At 41.8% G+C, this 21337-nt stretch overlaps 1 protein-coding gene across 2 annotated transcripts in view; it reads right to left on the reverse strand.

Annotated features, from left to right (window-relative positions):
• The window catches only part of PHACTR2 (phosphatase and actin regulator 2), a 207053-nt gene that overhangs the window by 161900 nt on the left and 23816 nt on the right, over nucleotides 1-21337 (reverse strand). The gene's annotated exons all lie outside the window — the stretch shown is intronic.

Genomic DNA, 21337 nt, shown 5'->3' on the forward strand with positions numbered 1-21337 from the left:
ATTGGATTTTTAAACATTTCCCTTTTCTATATTATCAGAAGTTCTCTTCTTACAAATAATACATATTTTTTATGTTCACACAAAGATATTTCTCCTGCCAGCTAAGGTTGAATGGATTCAATATGGGGATAGGCATCAGGGGACTTGGTTCTATTCCCAGACCTACCATCTGACCAGAGGGAAGGAACAATCTTTACCTCAGTTTCCTCATTTGTAAGAGGGAGATAATCCTACTTACTCACTTTTGTGAAGTTCATTAGAGTCCTATATGAAAAGGTATTGCTACCTAGTCATGAAACTACATAAATACTACACATTCTGCTATTTTCTCTTTCATTTAAATAATTCTGTGAGCTACCATAATCCTCAGTAGTGTTGTAAAGAAAACAGAATGTTTTTATGTCTTTTATTGATGTAAGATTCTGCTCACCACCAATGAGTGTATTATAGGAGCAGCAATATACATCTCTGCAATTACTTCCCACCCTTACCTCCCCCCTTTTTAAATAAAAAATGCTTAGAGCCCTGATCTATTTGCACTGATTGGGGATGGGGAGACAGAATCAACTGCTGAGAGTGAATGTTATCAGCAAAAATGGAGAGTATCTAGGGCATGTTGGTTACATTCTGTATTGTAGAAAGGAAAAGCTTGAAGGGCTAAGGAGAGGCAAAAGATTAAAAATATGTCACACTTTATATTAAAGTTCTATTTATAAATTGTTTATAAAGAGCCTATCAATGACAGATGTCATAAGCATGTTGAAGTACTATGTGTGATAGAAGGTGAAAAACACATCAGTACAAGGTGTTCTATATCATTATAAGCCATGGTAATTAGCAACCTATTCACCTGTTGGACTCTATAATAATTCACTAACAAATGATTAACCAAGTAATAACTCATTGAGTATTTATAAATGAATCCTTAACATAAAGTGTGAATCTCCTCTTCTAGGTCAAAACTAGAAAAGAACTTCTAGAAAAGAAAAAATAAGTTACAGAACCAGAAAAGGTACATATGTTGATTAGCATACGCTACTACATGTTACTTCTTAATGAAAACCCATGAGCAGATGTAACTATTACATTACAGCATCAGAGTTTCATCTCACTTATCGTTTGGCTGCCAAAACTACTAAGCTTTAACTATCCATTTTAACTTTAATTTTCTATGGACATCTCTATCGTTGGTTGAAAAGTGTAAAAAGTGGTATTTTTTCAAAATTTTCCCAAATTTTGAAACCTCAGAATTATGAAATTTGAAAATCTTTCAGCGAGATCTACTCAATTTCATTCCTTTTTCTGCTTTATTCTAAAATAAATAATAAATAATAATAATTTGAAATTAGGGATAGAATAAATCCAATTTTTTCATTCAACCAAATAACAAACAGTACTACACTGATATGAGACACACTGAATCCAAACGCTTTCTGTCCGTGAGGCCATACTACAGTGTTAAGATTTGGCCAGTAAATAGGGCTGCTTAATCCAGTGGTGATCTGCACATGTGCCTTTAGTACGAGAGAAAGACACAAAATGATTAAATGGGATGCTGCGATTCTTTTCAGAATTTTCTCAGCTACTCCACTTAATTTGATTTAACTTATTTTGCTCTTCTTCATCATAGCTATGAAAAGCACTATATAAGTGCTAGATATAATTATTTAGTATGGGTCTGACACTGTGCCCACTGAAATTGATAGCAAAGCACTCATTGATTTCAATGAGGGCAGGATCAGGCCCTAAATTTAATGCTGTGAATTGTATCACTGTAGTCACTGACAGGCAGGGTGGTCCAGTGGAGTCCTGGGCTCACATCCCTGCTCCACCACAGATTCCCTGTGTGATCTCAGACAAATCCCTCAGCCTCTCTGTGCCTCAGTTCCCCATCTGTGAAATGGGGATAATAAGCACTTCCCTATGTTGCAGAGGTATTATGAGGATAAATACATTAAAGACTGTGCACAGGGACTACTGTACGGTGATGGGGCCATATGGGTACCTAAGATAGACAGATAGTCAAAGCTATGACTTATGATTATAAACATGACACCCAGAGGTAAGTATTTTGCAGAATAGGACCCTAAGTCCCAAACCTGCAATGCATAATGTGTAGGTGGGCTGCTGCACCTATGTGGAGTCCCAGCAAAGTCAAGTGGTCCCAGTTCACCCAAGTATTGTACATTGCTGGCTTGGGAATTAAGTGAGTAAATAGAGCAAAGGGGGTAAATAAACCACAGCTCCCACTCAAAGTTAAGACTGAATAAGTGAACCCAAATAATCGATTATAGCTTCACAGGTGTATCCAATAATGAAAAATAAGCCTAAACACACATGTAGAAAATGTAAACAATGGCTCAGCATAAATATATCATTATAAAGGATTTGATTTTTTTAAAACAATTTCCGGTAAAGTACAGCGCTTCATTTCACTGTTTCTGTTTCTTCCCAAGCAGAGGCCATAATGTAAATGTCTCTGGGAGAAGCTGTATTTGGTTTTAGATGCTGTGGGTTTTTTAGCCAACCTCAAAGTTCTAAATATACAATGTCAAGTAATTCTGTAAAGCATCTTCCAATTCCCAGGATAGTTTTTGTGATCGCATGGGAATTGTGGTGTTCCATACAACATATTCATTCTAGGGAATTTTCCTTCCTTTCCCTTCCCTGCCAGAGATGGCATGATTCCAGAGATAAAAGGATGAAGGATGCTCTGAAAACACAGGAATCAAAACAGCCTTCCTGTGTTATCACCTTTGGGTACATTACTTAACCTTCTGTGCCTCACTTTCTCTGCCTGTAAAATGGGGATAGCCACTTACCTCACAATGGTATTTTGAGTCTTAATTAATGTTTATAAATCACATTGACATCCTTGAATGGTAATATCTATATAAATGCAAGGTTGTTTTAATAATTTCCCCTATCTTCTTCTGTATTCACAAGGCCTTACATATATGAAAGCCATTCCTCCTGGGCTCATTTTTGCAAGGTGCTGGTCACTCTGACCCAGTCCAGTGAAGTACTTAAGCAAGTGTTTAACTGGAAGTACAGAAGTAGTCCCAATGGGTAAAGCTAAACACATACATAAGTGCTTCAAACCCCTACTGCACAGCTTTCCCTTAAACCTCTGCAACCTCTACCCATGTCTCAGCATGGGAAGGGAACCAGGGCTGCTGCTCCCCACCTTATACTGGTGGCTGGCTCAAGGGCAGCACAACAATGTGCTGCTCTTTGCTTGGGGCCAAGCCACGAATCAGCCTGAAATGATTATTTACATAATGCTGTAAGCGCACAGGATACTTTGCAGTACATAATGTGCTAAACAGAGAACAGAGTCCTTACAAGAAAGATTGTTTAATCTAAAAGCATGAACGAGTACATAGGGCCTGATTCTGCTCTCAGATTGGAGGACCAGGAGTAACACCACTGAAGTCAACAGATTTAGAAAGATGTAAAAGTGACATGAAAAGAAAATGGAACCCATTTAGCAATGTGCGGTGTTTGTAGGTGGGGAGCTTCACAGAACAGAAGGATTTTCAGAGGAACAGGAAGGAGCTTGGCATATGTTAAAACCGGGGACTGTCAAAATGGAGAAGGTGACATGAAAGATGGCATGAAGACAGTGGGGGTGGAAAACAGAGACATAAGGAGAGGTCAAGAAAAAGCTTGAGTGTAGTCTGGGGAAAGACGCAGCAGAAGATAAGCAAAGATGTAGGCAAGAATAACGTCTTTAAACGCAGTGTTATTTAAGTAAACTCTAAATTAATTCTGAATTATGACTTTTAATAAACTCAGATCTAGAAAGGAATATGAGAGGTCCTCACTTTTCATCTCAGACATACATTGTGGTATACAGGCAAGCTAACTGCCTCAGAAGCAAACCCCACAATTGCACCAGGAAGAATTGTGAAACTTCGGTGCATGCAGAAAAGGACTCTTGAAAACAACTCTTTTCTTCTTCTCTTTTTAGAAAATGATGTTCTGTTACTATATCAGGCAGCTCTGTACGTGCACAGTTGCATACTTAGTCCTGTGAAACTGTAGTACACTCACTGAGGACGATTACATACAAACGCTTTAGTCACAGTCTAAACTGGGGAATTTTAGCAAAAACTGTCCACTCATACTACCACCAAGTGTGATGCACTGGTGAGAGCCAGAGAACTGAAAGGGTATGTCTACACGGCAATTAGAAACCCATGACTGGCCCGTGCCAGCAGGCTTGGGCTCGCGGAGCTTGGGCTACAGGCTGTTTAATTGTGGTGTAGACAAGGGCTCAGGCTGCAGCCCGAATTCTGGGACCCTTCCACCTTGTAGGATCCTAGAGCCTGGGCTCCAGCCTGAGCCTGAACATCTACACTGCAGTTAAACAGTTCCTTAGCCCAAGCTCTGTGAGCCCAAGGTATGTGCCTTCTGCAGGTCTTTAATCTGAGTGTAGACATGGTGGCTTCTGACACTACTACTACTATGTCATTTAAACCTGCTCAGAGCATTTGGGAGTTACTGGCAAGCTGGCAGCCTCCAGAGCACATTTCAATCTACTCAGAGCAAGGTTTAATTGCAAGAATTAAATAATGGTAAATAATGCCAGAAGTCTTATCTATACCAAGGTGCATCTTTTAAAATAACCAGCCATTACTGTCAATGGAACATACTATGCAGAGCAATGGATAGAGAATGCCCACAATGCCGTGGTGTTCACGCAATGCCGTCTGCCACTAAAGGTCTAGCTCTTTATTTATGTAACTCCCAAAGACTTCAGTGGGAGCTCTGCACATGGAGGGCTTGTGTGACTGATCCCTTAGGTAGCAACTATCACAGGTTTCCCTCACAAATTTGACATAAGTTTTAAAGTATTTTTCTTGAAGAAACAAAGTTCTTCTTCCCTTCAGATTCTTATAGGCATCTGGAGTCACTCTTGTTAAACCTTTAGGTAAAGAAAGGAGACAAACATCTTGGAAAAGCAAATGGCCATTGAGAAAATAGAGCTGGGTCTTTGCCAAACAAACAAAAAAGTTAAATAAAATGGTACAGTGTCCCTTCTTAACACAAAAAGGGTACATGGCCAATAAAAAAGACTACAAAAAGAAGAACAGGAGTACTTGTGGCACCTTAGAGACTAACACATTTATTAGAGCATAAGCTTTCGTGGACTACAGCCCACTTCTTCGGATGCATATAGAATGGAACATATAATGAGGAGATATATATACACACATACAGAGAGCATAAACAGGTGGGAGTTGTCTTACCAACTCTGAGAGGCCAATTAATTAAGAGAAAGAAAAAAAAAACTTTTGAAGTGATAATCAAGATAGCCCAGTACAGACAGTTTGATAAGAAGTGTGAGCATACTTACAAGGAGATAGAATCAATGTTTGTAATGGCTCACCCATTCCCAGTCCTTATTCAAACCGGAGTTGATTGTGTCTAGTTTGCATATCAATTCCAGCTCAGCAGTCTCTCGTTGGAGTCTGTTTTTGAAGTTTTTCTGTTGTAATATAGCCACCCGCAGGTCTGTCACTGAATGACCAGACAGGTTAAAGTGTTCTCCCACTGGTTTTTGAGTATTTTGATTCCTGATGTCAGATTTGTGTCCATTAATTCTTTTGCGTAGAGACTGTCCGGTTTGGCCAATGTACATGGCAGAGGGGCATTGCTGGCACATGATGGCATATATCACATTGGTAGATGTGCAGGTGAACAAGTTTTTTTTTTTCTCTTAATTAATTGGCCTCTCAGAGTTGGTAAGACAACTCCCACCTGTTTATGCTCTCTGTATGTGTGTATATATATCTCCTCAATATATGTTCCATTCTATATGCATCCGAAGAAGTGGGCTGTAGTCCATGAAAGCTTATGCTCTAATAAATTTGTTAGTCTCTAAGGTGCCACAAGTACTCCTGTTCTTCTTTTTGCGGATACAGACTAACACGGCTGCTACTCTGAAAAAAGACTACAAGATCCCGGGTAGCACTAATGTATGTCTGGCTATTCAGTTCCTCATTATACAAACACAATATATCATTTACACGTCTAGCACATCAAAATAGGTAACATTATACTCAAAAATAAATGCTTTCTCCTGCCTTGTACTAAAGATAGATTAAACATTACAAACAAGTGCATTAAAACACATGATTTTCCCAATGAAAACAGAGATGAGCCTGAAACAAAATCTTGCAATCTTTGTTTCACCAGTTGTATCTGGCGATATACAATTATATAAAACAGACAAAACCAAAACCCTGGATCCAAACAAACCCAAACTTTATGAAAATTTTGGATCTGGATTTGTATCAAAAATGTCTGGCTCTGTTGAGCTGTGACCAGGACCGGCTCCAGGCACTAGCTTTCCAAGCAGGTGCTTGGGGCAGCAATCTACAAGGGGCAGCAGTCCGTGTGTTTTTGCTGCTCCAAGCAGAGTGCTGAATTACCGCCGCGGACAGGAGGGGCAGTCCATGTGCCACTAGGGCGGCACATGCGTTTCTGCGGCGGCGGCAATTCGGCGGCAGCTTCTATGTTCAGCTGCCCGTGGGGGCAATTCGGCGGCTTCTGTTTTCCGGCTGAAGACAGAAGCTGCCGCCGAATTGCCGCCGCCACGGAAACTCGTGTGCTGCCCTAACGGCACCTGGACTGCCCCCGCCGTCCAGCGGCGGCAATTCGGCACGCTGCTTGAGGCGGCAAAAACACTAGAGCTGTCTCTGGCTCTGACTGCTACACAGCACCTTTTCACCAGTGTTGGATGAGCAGTCTGACAGATGAGGACAGCTAGTACAAAAAAAGTTTCAGCTTATAGACAAGTGTTTTAAATATATAAAGTGATCATATAATTAAAGTTATAAGGGAGAAAGCACCAGGTAGTAAAGGGAACTTATATCTAGCAGAGAAAATTGTAACAAGAACAAATAGCTGGAAGCTGAAGCCAGACAAATTCAAATTAGAAATGAGACACATTTTTAACAATGAGGTGATTAACCACAGGAACAAACTACCAAGCCAAGTGGTAGATTCTCCATCCGTTGATGTCTTCAAATCAAGATATGCTGTAGCCAAACACAAAGTTATTCTTTACGCAATTACAAGTTACTGGGCTCAGTACAGGGGTAACTGGGTGAAATTTAATGGTCTGTGATATATAGGAGGTCAGACGATCTAATGGTCCCTTCTGGCCTCAAACTCCATGAATCTATGAAAATGACCTGACTCCATAGTCCTTAACAGCCCCTTCCATCCTCACAGGACTGAAATACTGGACTGTTTTGTCAGGCTTTTACCACTGAATTACAGAAATGTATTTCATATATTTACATCAAAATGCATTTTACCCTATCCACAATATTGGGACTATAGTCGTGCCTTTTTGCCCTCCACTTTCCCCTCTGTTTGGTCAGCAGGTTCATCTCCCATGTTTTATGGCCTCACTTTTGGTAAAAGAGGGAAATTTACATTAATGTTAGGCATATAACAAAGCAGACAGTAGCAGGAAAAATACATGGCACTAACAGTGGAATTACCTATCAGGAGAGAAAAACAAAGGGAAGACAACATAATTTTGTTCTGAGGACTGAGGGTACAATCCTAGTCCCATTGACTTTAGTGAGGCCAGGCTTCCATCCTTGGCTTTAAAATATAGAGAAGAGTGTGTGTTAGGGATGGGAAATGTACAAGGGGCCTGAGTTTTTATTTGTGTTAAATGGGAGGGTGAGAAGGAAGACTTGACACAGAAAAGAGGGAGGTATTTGAGGTGTTGGCATTCATTTTTCTCAATCCCTCCCTGTTGTAATGAGAACATTGAAGGAAGAGGGATCCTGATAATTACTGTGTGTAAGTCTATCTCCATCCTAAAGAAAATAGTGGAACAATTATTAACAGTTCTGGAGGGTAATGTAACCATGAGCAGTAGGCAACATGAGGTTAGTTATAAAATAACATTCCAGGATTGTCACTCTGTGTGTCACTCTGAAGCTTAGAATGTCTATTGAGTCAGTGTGAAGAGACAGAAACAATTACAAGCATGGTTGAGAGCACTTTTCATTCAGAATATCACCAGGTTCAATTATCACTGGGATTCACAGTCTGTTATGATCCAGTTTTGACAGATGAATTACAGCTGTGCAACAGCACAGGCTTTCAGCTACAGTAAAGCATGCTAGACCATTGTGAAATCAGGGATAAATCAACCAGTCACTGCCCTTACCCTACAGTTAATTTGCATGCAACAGTTTCATTGGTTGTATGAGGGAGACCACAAAGATGGTGGATTACTTGACACAATTGCCACACTCATGCAACAGCAAGCCCTCTCATCCACTAGTAAAGTATAAATCTTGCTAGACAAACTTGATTGCTTTTTTTTTTTTAGTATTTACTCACTTCATTCATGAGATGGGAAAGTGAAAAATAGTACATTAAAGACATTTTACAGGCAATACTAAACTGGGAGAACTAAAGATGCAAATCCCTCCACAGCCTGTTGCCCAATTGTCTCGCTCCCTGCATCCCAACATTTGTACTCTTTGCTAAATGGTGCTGGCTTTTGTGTTCTTCATTGCAGATTAAAAAGTGAAATGCGTCAGTCAAGGATCATTACAAAATACTGGATAACCATTATGTGCTGTTCTATGTCTGGTGATATCTGGGCACAGAGAAGCGGAAGAACAAAACCATAGCTTGAAAAAGGACACTATTCAGTGCTATCATTCCCAATAATTTTAAAGAACTTTTATTTGTGGTGCTTCAACCCAATTACTGTTACTGAGCAGATATATAGGTATCCCAATTAGGGATGGGAGAGACACACTTCATCACTTCAGGTGCAGGGTTACTACTGTGTCAGCCCATGGGCGTCTATAAAACCATGCTCACACCATGTGGGCTGAGGGTCAGGTCACTGGATGGTATAGTTGTGATCAAGCCTCACCCTCAGGCATGTTAGCCTATGTAGCATCAACAGGAAGACCCCTTTAGAAAACACAGGGGATGTGAGGCCGACATCCTGTCTTCTGCAGTAGCACCAGGTTGCTTAGGAATGTAGGAACTACCATATTAGTTCAGCATAATGTCTCCATTAATGGCCAGGACCAGTTGCCTCAGAGGAAAGTAGGCAATTATAGAATAACCCACCCACAAGGAATGTTTCCTCCTAAACCCCAGTAGTCAGAGGTTGGCTTAACCCAGGGGTGGGCAAACTACGGCCTGGGGCCTGCATTTGGCCCTCCAGATGTTTTAATCTGGCCCTTGAGCTTCTGCTGGGGAGTGGGGTCCGGGGCTTGCCCCGCTCCAGCCATGGAGCTGGGTCGGGGGCTTGCCCCGCTCCATGTGTCTCCTGGAAGCATCAGCATGTCCCCCCACCAGCTCCTATGTATAGGGGCAGCCAGGGGGCTCCACACACTGACCCCGCCCTAAGCGCTACCCCTGCAGATCCCATGGGCCAGGAACCATGGCCAATGGGAGCTGCAGGGGCAGCACCTGCAGACAGGGCAGCGCACAGAGCCGCCTGGCTGTGCGTCTGTGTAGGAGCCGGAGGAGGGACATGCTGCTGCTTCTGGGAGCTGCTTGAGGTAAGCACCCCACAGAGCCTGCACCCTTGACCCCCTCCCATGCCCCAACCCCCTGCCCCACACCTGATCCCCCTCCTGCCCTCTGAACCCCTCGGTCCCAGCCCGGAGCACCCTCCTGCACCCCCAATCCCTTATCCTCAGCCCCACCCCAGAGCCCGCATCTCCAGCTGGAGCCCTCACCTCCCCCCTCGCTCCCCACGCCACAACCCCCAATTTCGTGAGCATTTATGGCCTGCCATACAATTTCCATTCCCAGAAGTGGTCCTCGGGCCAAAAAGTTTGCCCACCCCTGCCTTAATCACTAAAACATGAGGAGTTTATATCTCTTCCCAAACACTTGTGCATGGGGGTGGGAGAGTTCATAGAATCATAGAATCATAGAATATCAGGGTTGGAAGGGACCTCAAGAGGTCATCTAGTCCAACCCCCTGCTCAAAGCAGGACCAATTCCCAACTAAATCATCCCAGCCAGGGCTTTGTCAAGCCAGGCCTTAAAAACCTCCAAGGAAGGAGACCCCACCACTTCCCTAGGTAACGCATTCCAGTGTTTCACCACCTTCCTAGTGAAATAGTTTTTCCTAATATCCAACCTGGACCTCCCCCACTGCAACTTGAGACCATTGCTCCTTGTTCTGTCATCTGCCACCACTGAGAACAGCCGAGCTCCATCCTCTTTGGAACCCCCCTTCAGGTAGTTGAAGGCTGCTATCAAATCTCCCCTCATTCTCCTCTTCTGGAGACTAAACAATCCCAGTTCCCTCAGCCTCTCCTCATAAGTCATGTGCTCCAGACCCCTAATCATTTTTGTTGCCCTCTGCTGGACTCTTTCCAATTTTTCCACATCCTTCTTGTAGTGTGGGGCCCAAAACTGGATACAGTATTCCAGATGAGGCCTCACCAATGTCGAATAAAGGGGAATGATCACGTTCCTCGATCTGCCGGCAATGCCCCTACTTATACAGCCCAAAATGCCGTTAGCCTTCTTGGCAACAAGAGCACACTGTTGACTCATATCCAGCTTCTCGTCCACTGTGACCCCTAGGTCCTTTTCTGCAGAACTGCTACCTAGACATTCGGTCCCTAGTCTGTAGCAGTGCTTGGGATTCTTTTGTCCTAAGTGCAGGACTCTGCACTTGTCCTTGTTGAACCTCATCAGGTTTTTTTTGGCCCAATCCTCTAATTTGTCTAGGTCCCTCTGTATCCGATCCCTACCCTCTAGTGTATCTACCACGCCTCCTAGTTTAGTGTCATCTGCAAACTTGCTGAGAGTGCAGTCCACACCATCCTCCAGATCATTAATAAAGATATTAAACAAAACCGGCCCCAGGACCGACCCTTGGGGTACTCTGCTTGAAACCCGCTGCCAACCAGTTCTGTTGTAACTCTGGGTATTCTTCTTAGTCATCTAAGAGTTTAATCCCTTTTTTGAATCCTGCTAAGCTCTTGGTCTCAATGATACCCTATGGCAGGAATTGTCAAGCTTTGGCCCGTGGCCCCCCAGGGCCGGTTTGTTTATCTGCTGTGTCCGCAGGTTTGGCCGATCGCGGCTCCCACTGGCCGCGGTTCGCCGTTCCAGGCCAATGGGGGCATCGGGAAGCGGCAGCCAGCATATCCCTCAGCCCGTGCCGCTTCAGTGGGAGCCACGATCGGCCGAACTTGTGGACACGGCAGGTAAACAAACCGCCCCGGCCTGCCAGGGTAAGCACCCTGGCGGGCTGCGGGCCAAAGGTTGCCAATAAGAGGAATCGAGATCCTTGTACATCCGGATGAATTTTACCATGAGTGTAAATATTTCTAAAGCCATCAGAAAAAATTAGGGCTGTCAATTAATCGCAGATAACTCACGTGATTAACTCAAAAAAATTAATTGTGATTAAAAAAATTAATCACAGTTTTAATCACACTGTTAAACAATAGAATACCAATTGAAATTTGTTAAATATTTTGGATGTTTTTCTACATTTTGACATATATTGTATTCTGTGCTGTAATTGAAATCAAATTGTATATTATTTTTATTACAAATATTTGCACTGTAAAAATGATAAACAAAAAAATAGTATTTTTCAATTCACCTCATACAAGTACTGTAGTTCGATCTCTTTGTAGTGAAAGTGCAATTTAGAAATGTAGATTTTTTGTTACATAACTTCACTTAAAAACAAAACAATGTAAAAGTTCAGAGCCTACAAGTCCACTCAGTCCTACTTCTTGTTCAGCCAATCGCTCAGACAAACAAGTTTGTTTGCATTTACAGGAGATAATGCTGCCTGCTACTTGTTTGCAATGGCACCTGAAAGTGAGAACAGACGTTTACATGGCACTTTTGTAGCCGGCATTGCAAGGTATTTATGTGCCAGATATGCTAAACATTCATATCCCCCTTCATGCTTCGGCCACCATTCCACAGGGCATTCTTCCATGCTGATGACGCTTGTTAAAAATTTTTGTTAATTAATTTGTGACTGAACTTCTTGGGGGAGAATTGTATGGCCCCTGCTCTGTTCTACCCGCATTCTGCCATATAGTTCATGTTATAGGAGTCTTGGATGATGACCCAGCACAGGTTGTTCATTTTAAGGACACTTTCACTGCAAATTTCACAAAACGCAAAGAAGGTACCAATGTGAGATTTCTAAAGATAGCTACAGCATTTGACCCAAGGTTTAAGAATCTGAAGTGCCTTCCAAAATCTGAGAGGGACGAGGTGTGGAGCATGCTTTCAGCAGTCTTAAAAAAGCAACACTCTGATGCGGAAACTACAGAACCCAAACCACCAAAAAAGAAAATCAACCTTCTGCTGGTGGCATCTCACTCAGATAATGAAAATGAGCATGTGTCGGTCCGCATTGCTTTGGATGGTTGTCGAGCAGAACCTGTCATCAGCACAAACACATGTCCACTGAAATGGTGGTTGAAGCATGAAGGGATATATGAATCTTTAGCGCATCTGGCACGTAAAAATCTTGCAACGCCGGCTACAATAGTGACATCAGAACACCTGTTCTCACTTTCAGGTAACATTGTAAACAGGAGGTGGACAGCATTATCTCCTGCAAATGTTAACAAAGTTTTTGTCTGAGCGATTGGCTAAACAAAAAGTAGGACTGAGTGGACTTGAAGGCTCTAAAATTTTACATTGTTTTATTTTTGGATTCAGGTAATTTTGGACATAATTCTACATTTGTAAGTTCAACTTTCATGATAAAGAGATTGTACTATTGTATTTGTATTAGGTAAATTGAAAAATACTATTTCTTTTGTTTTTTTACAGAACAAATATTTGTAATTAAAAATAAATATAAAATGAGCAATGTACACTTTATATTCTGCATTGTAATTTAAATCAATATATTTGAAAATGTAGAAAACATCAAAAATATTTAAATAAATGGTATTCTATTATTAACAGTGCAATTAATCATGATTATTTTTTTTAATTGCTTGACAGCCCTAGAAAAAACAGAAACGCAAAAGCTCTAAGGATAATTAAACTAAGCAAGGGTATTTTTTTTAACTTCTACAATGATATATATTTGCAGTTAAAGGGGAACAGTCTGCAGCATCTAGTTATTTTTTATCATAGTTCTGTAGTTGATAGCTTCACCATGATTTCCTCCAAAATGTATTCTGACAAGCTTACAGCCAGACGGATATGAACAAAGCACATTAAACAAATTGGCATGTTGGTGAGGTGCCATAAACAGGTTTGAGAATAACATGCATCAGAAGGAACCTGCCTGCCTCTGCAGAGCTAGCTGGGGAGGCAAAAGGCTTCTAGCCCAGTCTGTAGTAGTATCACCATGGGCTGTGATTTTATTGGATCCCACAAGCTAAGCAGGGTCAGGTCTGGTCAGTATATTGAAAGAGAGACCAAAGAAATCCCAGTTGCTGAAGGAAGCAATGATTCAGTAGCTGGCACTTGTCACACTGAGTTAATGCTGAACCATTACCCAGCATACCATTAGGAGGTACTGCGGTGTTAGAGATGCCACATAACAGCTTTTGCTGCAAGTATATAAAATCATGATCAACAACAAGCAGGAAGTCAAGTACTATATTATTTTAAGTCCTTGGTACTGATGTAACCGCATGATCAAATATATATATTATAAAAGAGCTGGTGGCATTTCTTTCCCTCTCTAGGTATTACAAAATACCTTCTTTATTGCAAGATTTCTTTCACCTGGGCATCCATTCCCAGCACATCATGTAAAGCCATCTATTCCTTTTGTGGAAAACAAGTCATCGCTGTACTCCTGGGGTGATAATCAGACATAAAAAGATACCGAAGTGACATTTGTACACCATTGTTCTCTTTCTTTCCCCTTCACAATAGCACCCGCTTGCAGTTGCACACCAAATAGGCACTGCAATCTAGGATGCTGTAATTTTCTTACAAATGCAGGTTTTTGTATTAAGGCACCAACAAAGCTGGGGGAGGGGAAATGATACACCCTTCATCATATATTTCTAAGAATAACCTTCAGCAGGAGCAAACTGTGCAACATGTGCTCTAAGAGCATATTTAGACACCCAAAGGGGGGGGGGGTGGCCTCTTGAGCACCACATCAAAAGGCACATTAAAATGGTTATGAAAAGCTGTTTGGCATTTTTATAACTCTGTTCACCTTTTCTTTACATCATATGGTGGTGAGAAACTTAATCTGCTCGGCTTCAACCAGGGTGTGAATGACATTAGAGGGACCCTGTCAAAATAAGTATTACAATGTTCTTTCTCTGCATTACTAATAATGCTTGAATTAGTAAAACATAATGTATTTAAAATAGCTAATTCACTTTTTCACCACTTAAACCATTTTTTTGGGCATATCACTCAGCATAAAGAGTAAAAGTAGGCTGGGGAGTTTTCACTTTCTTTTTATGCTCAGATTCATTTTCTGGTATTTATGCACTAGCACTGTGGCTCTTAAATTTCCCCCTCCTCTTGAGCAATATGGAAAGGGAAACCTGATTACAATCCCCTGAAGCTTCCATTCCCCTGCCCCAGGAGGTCATCACCCACAAGTTGAGAACCCATAGCACATAGTTGTTGTGACGTTCTGTACCTCAGGGGAACACCCTGCATCCCCATGTTCATCCTTTATAATATTGTTGTGTGGTATCCAATGCAAAGTTTGTCATGTCAGGTGTCTTCGGAAGGCTCATGATGCACTGAGCATTGTTGTTATAGTTATGTTATAGGTTGTAATTTCATGTATATAGTTATGAGGCTGAAAATGTGTCCTCGTGGCTTAAAACAAGCCCAGGCAAAAACTCTCCAGGAGCAGAGGTCCAGGCAAAACTCTCCAAGAGCAGAGGAGCAGTTCACACCTCATCAGGGCATGTATGGGACAAACCCAGCCCAGCCTCACAGGAACAAAGGACACTGGCCTAGACAGCAACAAAGGATCTGTTGGACTCTTGAGTGAGTCACCCCCCTTCCCTTGGTCAGTTTGGAACTACGATGAGGTAATGCTCACCTGACTCTGAAGGGAGGGGGGCAAAGCCAAGAGGGAAGAAAGAACATGATAAAAGGGAGAGACGTTTGCCATGCTCTTCCTCTCTCTTCCACCTCCATCTACAGAAACCACCACCAAGCGACTGAAGCGCTGATCAAAGGGGACAGCTTGGCTGAAGAGCAACCAGACAGCCTGTGATGAGAAGCATCTAAGTTTGTAAGGGCATTGAAAGTGTTAAGATCAGCGTAGAATGCATTTTGCTTTTATTTCATTTTACCAAATCTGACTTATTGTGCTTTGATTTAGAATCACGTAAAGTCTATCTTTTGTAGTTAATACATTTGTTAGTTTATTTTACCTAAAGCAGTGCGTTTGGTTTGAAGTATGTCAGAGACTCCCCTTGGGATAATAAGCCTGGTACATATCAATTTCTTTGTTAAATTGATGAACTCATATAAGCTTGCAGTATCCAGTGGGCGTAACTGGACACTGCAAGACGGAAGTTCCTCTCCTCGGGTTGTGTCTGGGACCGGAGATATTGGCTAATGTCATTTGGTTGAACAATCCAAGCAGCGGCTGGCCAAAAGAGCTCACTCACATAGCTGAGAGCAACTTACATGCTAGAGGCTGTGTGTGAACAGCCCAGGAGTGGGGGTTCTCACAGCAGAGCAGGGTAAGACTGGCTCCCAGAGTCGAGGATTGGAGTGACCTAGCAGTTCACTGGTCCAGATAACACCAGGGGAATGTCACAGTTGTGTTTGGGTTTCTTACACTACAAAACTTTTAATTAAAATTCAAAATGTTTTATGTTCCTGTACATACTTCCAGAGATTTTGTTGGGCACCTATTGCACAATTTTTATTTAAAAATAAACTAAAACCTAAATGCTGGGCCTCAATGAATTTCACCTGGAGTTCTATAATGGATCCTATGTAGGTTCCTCTTATGAACAAACCAGTCAAGCACACACGAGAGTATCAGTGAATATGAAACTATACGAGTATTTCAATAGATCAGAATTTTGTTCCTAACTCTACACCTCTCCGTCTAAAGACAAGTGCAAAAACAGTTATTCTCACAATCATCTCTCACCATGAAAAAGCCTACAGGATGTGGCACTGGAGGAGGAAATCTCCACTAGGAACCCAGTGTTGATATTCTTTGCAGTGTGGTGTCAGGAAATCAGGATTTGCAAAACAGACTACAGACAACCTCCCTCCCCCAAACAGGTGTATCCTCCAGAGTCCATGAGAGGCCAGGGCCATATGTGCAGAGGTTCTGCCCCCCCCACCCTCCCTGGCAGTGTACTCCATTGGAGCTGAGCTACCAGCCACCTTCCCCCCAGTCACTGCTTGCCTCCAGGACCGATGTGGTGGTGGTGCTCTATGGAGAAGACAATAAAAGCACAAGTAAATAAAAGCACCTTTTCTGCTTAAGTTTCCCAGGGTTGGGGGGATGAGGGAGGGGCAGAAGATTTACATCCCCTTCCGCCCAGTACTTAGCGTCTTGATCCACCCAGTCTCCAACCCCTCCAGATGATCCCAGAGATGCAGCAATCCTCTGTGGTGTCCAGATGAAGGACGGGGATTTTATGGAGACAATGACCTCCCCATTTTCCATATGGTAAGGGGGCAATCAATGTGCAGAGAGTCCCCTTCATGTGCAGATCTAGGGGGTGGGTGGAGATGATCCAGGCCAATGTTCTTCTGACCAAGGGTTGCGGGACTGGATCCTATAAAAACTGCACATTTATTCACTGTTCCAAGAGTTGAAGAAAACACTTAAAGAAATCCTAAAAATTCAGTCAGTAAAATTATGATACTACATTGTAAAGCAGGGGAGGATTACTTTTTGCCTACTTCTAAAAATATAACTTTAAGCTAAAATGACTGACATTTTAACATTATCTGGAAACAGGAAGCAATGTAGGAGACCTGCTTATGCTAGTATCTTTAACTGTAGGAGGAATGAATTCATAGCTTAATTAGAAATCCTTTCCTAGCCATTTAATTTACATTTCAATTAGTTCAATTTAACAGCTGTCTTGATACAGATCTATAAAGGCATACCACACACAGCCCTGGAACAGCATTTGTTCTTAGATTAGCCAAGTTTGTCCTAAACTCATCTAAGTGGAAGTCTTCTCTTCAAAACTGCCCTCCTCTTTCTAGTCATAGTTATTGGCAAATTTATTATTTTGACTACAGTAGTGCCTAGGGGTCCAGTCATAGATCAGGACTCTGTTGTACTGGGCACTGGGCACACACATAACTGAGACAAACCCTGCCCTGTAGATCTTGCAATCTAAGCATAAGTCAAGATACAACAGGTGGATACACAATCAGATAGGGGGAGAACACGGTAACATCAAGGTAATTATGATCAGCAATGATATAAGCAGCACTCATTGCACACCAGCTGCCTAGCCATTGTCTAGCATTTTGTAGGTATCATGGAAGAAGTAAATTTTAAGGAGGACAATATGGTGGCTTTTCAGATTTTTATGGGGCATGCCTTAAATAAAGGACTCACCCTGCAAATGCTTAACCTCAAGAGTAACTTGTCTCAGGCAAGCAGTCTTATTGACCTCAAACGTCCCATTCATATGAGTAAAGTTACTCACATAAGTGATTACAGGATTGGGCCCTAAGTGAAGAAATATTCAGAGGTGTTCATGCTCTTGCTCAGCAAAGACTAAAATGCTGCAGTTAAAGAAAGACAAAATGTAATAGGCAAGCCTTGAATCTGCCTTCCTGCCACTCACCAGAACTCTTACACGCTTCTACTTCCAAATCTGACAGAAAAGCAGTTTGGAAGATGTTCTCAAGAATTAACTTAAAATTAGACATTCAAATTATCTAGTTCTTTAAAGCAACATTGGGTCAATGCTGTGTCTGAATCTAAAAAGGGGCAGGATAATGTTATAACCATTAGAAACAGTGATATTATCCATGCTAACAGATGGAAAATTTCACCCATAAATTTGCATGGGAGGAAGGAATTTTACCAGTCCTTCTTCCCCATCTCCAACACACAGAACAAACTGAGAAGCTAGATCCTCTTGTGCATTAAGGCAACTTTCCACAAAACTGCACTAAAATGTTCCCTGTGTAGTACTCTTAAGTAGCATAGATGCACTGTAGTTATTCCTATGCTGCTACCACATACTTCCTGTGGCTGGTACGAAGGAGGTGAAGTTGGGGCTTCCACAGCTGCTGAAATGACTCTTTAGAGCTGTTGGCAACTGGTATGATAGCACACTGACTTTGGTGTTACTATATTTTTTTCTCCATCAAAACCTAGCTAGCTATAGCTACTATGACTAATTTTTTTATGTTTATCCCATTAACTAAGCATGTCTATTTAGGAGGAGAATAAGGTCAGTGATATCATTTATTTGCTCTCTGTTTTTACTTATAATTGATGTATTCCACAATCTGGCTAATTACTTCTCCAATAACTGGATTACTGTGATAACATCTCTAGGCTCTCTCCATTTATTTGCTCTGAGAAGTTTAGGTAATGATAATGAATAAATAATTGAGCAATGTTTTAGTAATAGTGATTTTTAATGCTTCCTTTTAGAAAACACCAAAATTCAGTATGAAGTTATTCTATAAGAATATAGCTCCCCTTTTTTTCTTAATTACACTCTACATAGGTTTACATTTGAATTTCACTGTGCAACAAAATCTCCTCTGTCTCATTCACCAACACCCACACATGCATGCACTATTTATGTCATCTTTTGAATTTGATCCTCATGTGACCCATTTAATCACTTACTGTTGTAATTCTTCTTCTTTTTTTTTTTTTTAGAAATAAATCCCCAAACAAAACAATGTCTGATTTTTGTCATCATTTCTGATGAGGTCCTCATGTTTGGCAATGGACGGATCAGATATGTGAAGTTTACACGGCCCTACATATCACTTCCACTTATCCCCCACCCACTGAAATTCATTTGTGCATCAGTCCCTCATGGCCAATGCATCAGATTGTATGCTCTCTGGGGCAGAGACTGTGTTTTGTTCTGTGTGTGTACAGTGCCTAGCACAATGGGGCCCTAGTCCATGACTGGGGTTCCCACACACTACTACAATTCATATAATAAATAATAATTACAATAAATCATGAAAGAAAGAGGGTTTTTTGTTTTGTTTTTTACTCTACTCATAAGATGCTATGGAACCATACAGGTAAAGGAATGCACTCCACTTTCTTCTCTCATAAGAATGGTCATACAGGGCCAGACCAAAGGTCCATCTAGCCTAGTATCCTGTCTTCTGACAGTGGCCAATGCCAGGTGCTTCAGAGGGAATGAACAGAACAGGTAATCATCAAGTGATCCATGGTCACTGATTTAAATTTGATGTGATTGATACTGATCAAAAGTCATCACTATACGGCAGGAGCTCTGTAGCTTATGTGTATTTAGTTATGGGACCCAGTCCAATTCCTAAAGCGTACAGGTATCTGCATCACAGAACTACTGTTCTGTGCTCATAAACCTGCTGCTTTAGCTCAGAAACAAAGCACTTGGTGTATATGCTAGAAATCCTGGTTCTAGTAACAGCAGACTTCTTTCCCCCTCGTGAACTGAAGTTCATTAATACCATAGCTGTGCAACAACCTCAGGATGGAGAATATCAGCCTCTGATGATTCCAGCACAGTACAACACAAATAGGTGTCACAGAACTGACTTCTCACCTGCTCCTCACTCAGTTTCTTTGAAGATCAATATGAAAAGCCCAAACCTTGGCCAAACACAGCAGAATCAAATACTACAAAGAGCTCATATTTCACTAGCACAACCAGTAACGTAAGGCTCATTACATTACATCACACTACGTTGGCTGAGAACAGTAGCACTGACTGATAATTACTTGTTTTAATTCAGTAAACAACCTTTGCAGATTGGAACACAAATTGCCTTTAGGAATTTTAAAAACAATGCTGTCCTGTTAGTTAGCTTTTTATTCTCTTAAGGACAGCTGAATTGGTGTTTAAAGAAACCAAACCTAATAATGAGTATGTGTGACTTCAAATCATTCAGATATGAATGAAACCTAAATGTTAAAAATAATTGGAGTAATTAATTAATTCTGCTACACAAGGACTCATGTACTTTATATAACTTCATAAAAGAAAGAAAATATTGTTGTGTCCTCATGCCAGCAATTTGACATCAGTATAACAACCACCCCATCTAGTGTGTCAACTTCACACAGCAGCAATTTCATGTGCTATCTCACATTTTTCCTTGTAATAATCCCTGATCAATCAGTCTTGCAATTAGAAAGGATATATTAAAATCCTAATCAGAAAAATATTTAAGAATATAAACAATACTGTGTATATCTAAACTAATAGCCTGGACATCAGGTGAATCATACAAAGTACTCCTGGACAAAACAGGAGTGCTTGATATAAGATGTGCTGCCTAGTCGGCAGATAGCTGTGTTAGCTGTGGTAACAGCAACTGAAAGGGCAGACACTTCAAATGCTCTCTCATGTGGATAACCTGTACTCACAAGAGGAGTCCTCCTTTTTTGTAAAGTCCTGCTCCTCCTCCTTTTTGCTCAGTGCAATAAAAATAACTGGACTTCAGGCTGAAACATGCTACTTCATTCAACTACATCATAACAATCTGAGTGTGGAAGTAACTTCCACTGAGAAGCCGGAGAAAGGGAAGGATAGAGCATGGCTCCATCTCCTCATACTCTAGGTCAGGGATTCTCAAACTGTGGGTCAGGACCCCAAAGTGGGTCATGACCCCTTTTTAATGGGGTTGCCAGAGCTGGTGTTAGACTTCCTGGGGCTGAAGTCTGAGGACCACTGCCCAGGGCTGAAGCTGAAGCTTGAGGGCTTCAGCCCTGTGCGGCAGGGCTCAGGTTACAGGCCCCCCCCTGGGGCTGAAGCCCTTGGGCTTTCACTTTGGGCCCCCCCACCATGCAGGGCAGTGGGTCTCAGGCTTTGGCTTTGGGCCCCCCTGCCTTGAGTGGTGGGCTTGGACTTTGCCCCCACCCACCGACCCACCCACAGAGGGCAGTGGGGCTCGGGCAGGCTCAGGCTTCGGTCCCACCTCCTGAGGTCATGTAGTAATTTGTTGTTAGAAGTGGGTCACGGTGCAATGAAGTTTGAGAACTCCTGCTCTAGATAATCCAATGATGACCACTTTCCTACACCACTGAAGTCAACTTGTGTGAATAAGAATTGTCAAAATTCAACATTAAAGGAGATTTAATCCTAGTTCAGGGTCATGCAAAATTTCCCCTTTCAACATTGCCAGATTGTCATTGTGAAAA

Source organism: Malaclemys terrapin, chromosome 3 (genome assembly GCF_027887155.1).
Source record: "Malaclemys terrapin pileata isolate rMalTer1 chromosome 3, rMalTer1.hap1, whole genome shotgun sequence".
NCBI lineage: Eukaryota > Metazoa > Chordata > Testudines > Emydidae > Malaclemys > Malaclemys terrapin.